The 6308-nt window shown below is 43.8% G+C and overlaps 1 long non-coding RNA gene across 1 annotated transcript; it reads right to left on the bottom strand.

Moving 5' to 3' along the window:
- Positions 1–4628: 4628 nt before the first annotated feature.
- LOC136014245 (uncharacterized) lies at positions 4629–6172 on the bottom strand. The gene is made up of 3 exons (XR_010612565.1): positions 5981–6172; positions 5189–5358; positions 4629–5069 (listed from the first exon to the last, which is right to left on the bottom strand). It is a non-coding gene; the product is annotated as an uncharacterized LOC136014245 (long non-coding RNA).
- Between the last annotated feature and the right edge of the window lie 136 nt (positions 6173–6308).

Here is a 6308-nt window from a genome sequence, read left to right as displayed (position 1 = left end):
ACGGCCTATGAGGACAGCTATGATCTGTAGTTTCTGTAAAACACAAAACTAAAACATAATAATACCATTCTCTCAAATAGCACTTATTTGCAGGAACGTATTCCCATTTTTCTCATTTTGATTTAATCACTGTGTGGTCTTTCCCCAGTGGCAAGAATTTCATCTGGCTCAGTTGGGCCATTGGGTGTTTGAACCCAAACTTTAGCTCCACTCTTCTATTGGTTAGTGGATTCAAATCCACGGTTCCCTTGAGCTGTCGTTATTTGTGGGGCTCCCCCGTTATTTACTTGCTTTTTCAACATAGGCAAAATCAACATTTGGGCAATACAGTCTCATGGCTGAATTACAGTATCTTGACCTCCACTATTCAACAAAATCACCTTAATCTCCCCTTGATAATCTGAATCAATGATCCTCCCAAGTATTTAAATACCTTTGATTGCTAAACTGGCCCTTGGGGCTATTAAACCATAGTAACCTGACAGAATATATATTCCAATACCACCATCAATGACACAGATGCCTCGGGTATTCAATCTGTGTATTTGTAAAGCATACAAATCTAATACCCCAGCATCTGGAGTTGCTTGATAAGGTGCTAAAGCTCCCTCCTTTATTTCCCAGGTGAGGGTCTCTGCTGCTGTTCATGGTTTTATCTGCAAATTAGGAGTAGTCATCCTCATTGAAGGGGTTTCCATTTCTCCAATGGGTCTATTGTTCTATAGCTGTAGCACTTCAGATAAATGGACTCTCCACATGTTCAATTTGCCTCCCCCAATTTCTTTAACTGTTCCTTAAGCAAGTCATTCATCTGTTCAATTAATCCAGATAATATAACTTTCCCAACTAAAAATGGCCAAGCCAATATATGTGTCCTGGTTCCAAATTGATACTTACCAGCAGGTAAGTATAATGTCAACCCTTTCAAAATGTCAATTCCAACTATATAGTCAGAGGTAGAGACAATAATCACTGAGTAAGTTCATTTTGGCAGATTGCAAAGTTTCATTTCAATTTTTTCTGTACTGCTTCAATTTATTTGCCACCTCATCCTGTAATCAAAACCTTTTGCCCTTTAAATTTTTTATGGTTACCATAAAGAGGCCTCCCCTCCAGTATCAACAGGGGCCTTAACCGTTTGACAAGACCTATTTTTCCAATGAATTTGGAGCGCCATGTGAGGATGATGGTCTGTCCTCACCCATCCTTGTGCTGGAGCTTGGCCTTCATTTCATTCTGGTTTTAATTCTTTCAATTGTTTTAACATTTTAACATCTGGCTGCAGGTAGAGATCGTCGTGCTGATCCCATCCCTTTTTGTCCCCTGGAACCATCAACTTGCCAAACTTGTACCGTCCCATTGAGGTTCAAAGGCGGGAGCGGAAAGTCAAATTGCCTCATCCATCATGTCATCACTTTTGTTTGAGCTTGAATTTTCTACACTTTTTACAGGTCTATTCAACCCACGTTGCTTGTATAAACTGCACAGTTCATTAGTAGGGATCCTGCCAATTTTATCTCGGTCCATCCCATCTTTCAACAAGGCAACAAACATTTGTTTTCGAGAGATTCGATTCTCCTTCACTTTGCCACTCCTGTTCTTGCCTCTTGCGTTTTGTTTGGGTCCCCACTCCCCCAAATCTTCTAACAGCTGGATCTTTTTTATGACTTCTCCTACGGGGTTTCCTGTTTCATTTATCAGTAAAATCATAATAATACTTTTACACGCATGTGGTGCAGTCTTACTGATCCTATTCCGAATTGGAGCTGATAATGCACTTTGCAGCATGGTGTTTTCATCTCCAATAAAAACAGCAGTCTTCATTCCTTCCTCCTTAATATGCTGAATACAATCCTGTAAAGTATACCGGGGTTTATCTGCGCCAGGCCACTCCCCTTCCATGGGGTACTTTTTGTTACAGCCTTTCACTACTACTGCTAATAAATTAATTTCCTTATTGGTGCCTGGGAAGGCATCCTGAACAAATGAGTCAGAGCTTAACATGGCAATTTTTTTACCATCTGCTGAATCCAGTCTAACTCCTGAAGCCCCTAAATTGTGCAGCCTAACAGCCCAAGAGAGGAGAGGTTCTCCAGGCTTTCGTTTGAATGTATCCATAATGTCATTAATTTCAGCCTGAATGAAATTTATCATGTCACATCCAAATTTCTTTCCTATTACTGGCTTTGCTTCAGCAACCACTGCACCCTCTATCTAAATCGGCTGAATCCCACACACCACCATCCCATTTCTCAGGGTCCCAATTTATTCTTGCTTCCGCGACCACTGCATGCACTTTTTTCTTGTTTACTCGACCCCTTTGCTTTCGATATTTATTTTGGGCTACCCAAACAACCGCTTTTTCTGCTACTGTTTGATAAGCATCCGATTAATAGTCGATTCTGGTACTGCAACGTAACTATTTCTCCCTGCACTTCGCATGCTTGCTTCTCCAAATCAATCTTTTCCTTACACACTTGCTCCCTCTGCTGATACTGCTTTCGATATGCAGCCAGCAGAATCCACTCTCGTCTCCCTAGAGCATTCACTTCCTTTCCTTTTGAAATACTGAAACCTTTTGTAAACATTTCACTACATCAGCGGGTTCTGCTTCTTTCAAACGGGAGTCCCAGTGCTCACATAAATCATGACACGACCACTCAGCAGCCAAAATGCCATAAGGTAATTGTTCCCAGCTGGGAATATCCACTTCTGCACTTGTCTCAGCAACATTTATCTTAAAAAATGCCATTTTGTTTCATATCCTGCTGACTACCCCAAACTTGTTTAGCGAATAGGCAGGGTACTCAACAAAATGATCACACACTAGTCTTATAACTTGCACAGTTTATTAAACAAGCACACTAAAGCAAACAAGCACACTAAAGCAACTAAGCACACTAACATGAATCAGGTTTATGTCTATGTATATATATGCTAAACAAGCACAATAAAGGGAATCACATATATATATGTATAGCACAGAGGAAAATCAGCAATGCATCAAATCATTAAAGCATAGAGAGAACAGTGATTAAGAAGAAATACATCACCAAATACTACTCAATCTGCATCATCCAGGCCCACACTTCAAGCTGGAAAGCCCCGTTACAGCTGATGCTGGAGTCCCAGGTAAGTGTGAAAATCCCTGCACGGTGCATCCACCCGCAGGTGAGGCTTCAGATTCGGCTACAAGAGGCTCCTGCTTCTATATTCCTAGAAACACAGCCGGCTTTATGCCAGATCTCTGATTGTTCACTCGTGGGGTTGTGCAGGTTCTCATGATCTCACTGTTGTCTGCGCCAAGAGCGTTGGCCAGGCGCCGCCACGGCACGGCCAAATGTGAAGGTCGTGGAGCAGCTGCACACTTACGTTTTCCTGCCTCTTTCTGTTTTACTAATTGATGGGGGCACTAGAAAGGACACAGTCGCCAAGGGAAAGAATGGTCTTATTTTACTATTAATCATTACTACATGAGGAAGAGAACAGTGACTAAGATACATCACCAATTGCCTAAATATGTTACCACCACCCAGATCCACAGCTGCTGAGGAGCCCCTGTTGCAGTGAGGATTTGAGGAACCTATCCCAGCAACTAGGAAGTTCTATGCAGCGCGTCCACTTGTAGATGAGGACTCCAAAGTTGCTGCAAGAGGGTCCAGCTTTTTAAAGACCCAAATCAACAAGTCAGAATGACTTGCATATTCTTTTGTGTGGAAACATCTGGTGGTACACCCCTGACCAACCGAGACCAGGGCTTGACCAGAGCACAGGGCACGGTTGGTAGGGTTTCCTAAAATGCTTGCAGACAATTGCACAAGATCATGCATGGTTCACCAGTCTTTAAAGTATCCATTTTGGCATTAAAACAGCTAGCATAAGTGGTGTGTTGAGTCTGCATACAAGGTTTATCTATTTCAAAACAGCAGCATCTGCTCAGGAGGAAGTCCTTTGTCTTCAGTCAGAGCTCACATCATCCCAGACACCAAAACCAATCAACCAAAAGGCAAATACATAGAAAACCAATTGTCTTTGTTAAATGACAACTGGTATCAGAGCAATGGAGCACCTCACACCTCTCAGAATAAGTATTTCTGGCCTCTGCACAGCCGCGGGCCACACAAAGGCTGCCAACTTCCTTAACTTGTATGTCGCAGGCTGAGAGCACCTGACCAAGGTCCACCATACACATCCACATCCCTCCAGGACCAAGGGGCTGGAAAGGGTTTACAGGAATCCAGTGGAGAGGACAGCAGCATCCTGGGCTGGTTTTGTTCTTACCATAGAGGAAATTAACATTACATTGCTTTTTCAGTGCTGGTGCATTGTAGGGAGTCATGTGCAGCTCCAGCCAGGATGCTGCAGTGAAGCTGCCTGAGGACCATGTGGAATCCCAGAGCTACAGCTCCCTGTGAGTGAGGGTGGGGAGAGAAGGAGCCATAAGAAACCCAGCCAAGGAGAGAACAAACATGAGGAGAGCTGAGCTCCGTTCTGCAGCTTGACAAGTCTGCTGCAAAGCCTTGGGTAGTCCGTGTAAATCAGCTACCCCAGTTACAGCCCTGGTGTGAGCTGACAGCCTGAGCTGCTGCTACTCCCAGAAGTAACTGTTCTGCAAAGCCATGGGCCTCATTGCACAACAGCAAATTTCTTGGGACAAGATTGTCTGAGAAGATCTTGTATGCAAAACAAAAACTAACCTTGCATTACCCAAGTGAATTTCTTCTACGGGGGCCAGGATGCTGCACAGCTGCCATTCTCACCTCCCATGCCTCCAAAATGTGGGTAGTGAAAAAGCTTATGTAGCTAGGGGAAAAAAAATAAATCACAACCGACAAGACACAGAAAAACAAAGCGAAGCTCTCTTCTCTGTCCTTATAAGTGTAGCTGCCTGCTCCAGTGTAGCATCACACCTCCAACTATTCGTCTCTCCAACCACAGGATCCGTATGGTTTTCAAGAAACCACTGATTCCCACAGCATAGAAAGGAAAATAAGGCAGTTGTGGAGCTGAGTGATACAGACTGGAGAGGATGCCTTCTGTCTTGTCCCTAGCCCGCAGTATTGCCACAACTGAATGAAAGAGAGAAATAAGCAAAAAAGGCAGATGTCATTAGCTGAGCACCAAGACGAATACAATCCCTTCTCCCGTGTCTGTGCTTATCTGCATAATCTGCCAGTATAGAGTTTACCTGCAGTAAATGCAGGAGACAACAGCAGATGTGTCAATGAAATCAGCACAAAATCCTTGCTTGTAAACGTGCAGAATCACAAATGGACACAGCCGCCATATGAGAAAATGAACTGTTCCATGTACTGCTTGTTGCTGTGAATGCTTTTAAACCCTATGTTTAGTCCTTGTCTGTGGGCAAGAAAAAAAGCAGAAGGTTCAGAAATAAGGGCCAAACATTATCATGACCAGAAGCAGCAGCAACGGAGAAGCAGGGGCAGACTGTGGACATACTGTCCTGCTTTGTACACTGCCAGCTGTGCAAGCAAGCTGAACACAACCATTACATTAAATTAAATGTCACAAGCCGCATGCTGTAGTGTTGAATCTGGCAGGGAAAAACTCAAACGCTCAGACCCTTAACTCGGACTATGCACGCAGGCAAGGCTCCCAGGCAGAACACCTGAGATGCTTTGAATAAATCCAAGCTGAACGGACTAAGGGAAAACCAGGAAACTGTTACAGCCAAGTTTAGCCCAGCAGCTTGCCAGGAGCCTTGATCTGTTTGGTTTTCTAACAAACGGAACAGCTTATAGCTACCTTTTACAAATCCTATACCACTAGAAGCAAGTGCACAAAGAAAGAGGAATGCCCACATTATTCCTTTCATGTTACATTTTTGCTGTTCAGGAGGTAACTTTCCCCTAAATGTGTAGATTGACCTGTCTTTAATAGCAGAACCCATGATAGAGCTGTCTGTTAGAGAAGAATTTCTTCTTTAGCCCTTCGAGGCAGTGTTTCTTTGCCCTCCTACCTATCTTGAGGTTCCAAGATTCCCTCCTTATTTGCCCACGGCTTTTCTTCTTAATGCCTGACAAGAGCAATTTCAGGAAGTACAGGCAGCCGGGACTCCTCTGCTGAGGCATCAGCTCACTGCTGGGCACAGACTGCGGTTATACCCGGCTTTCCCTGGCATGTCCTTGCCATTACAACACACTCTGCTCTCTGATCCATGCTCCCTTTTCAGTACCGATGTGCCTTCGGCACAGCTGCTGCGTACCAGGCAATACAGCAGTTCTGCCTGAAGAGAACTGGAGAAAGCAAGCCAAATTATCCCTTAAATTAATATTCCAGTATTAATG

This window comes from Lathamus discolor, chromosome 5 (assembly GCF_037157495.1).
Source record: "Lathamus discolor isolate bLatDis1 chromosome 5, bLatDis1.hap1, whole genome shotgun sequence".
Taxonomy (NCBI): Eukaryota; Metazoa; Chordata; class Aves; order Psittaciformes; family Psittacidae; genus Lathamus; species Lathamus discolor.
This window is presented reverse-complemented; position numbering and strand designations above follow the sequence as displayed.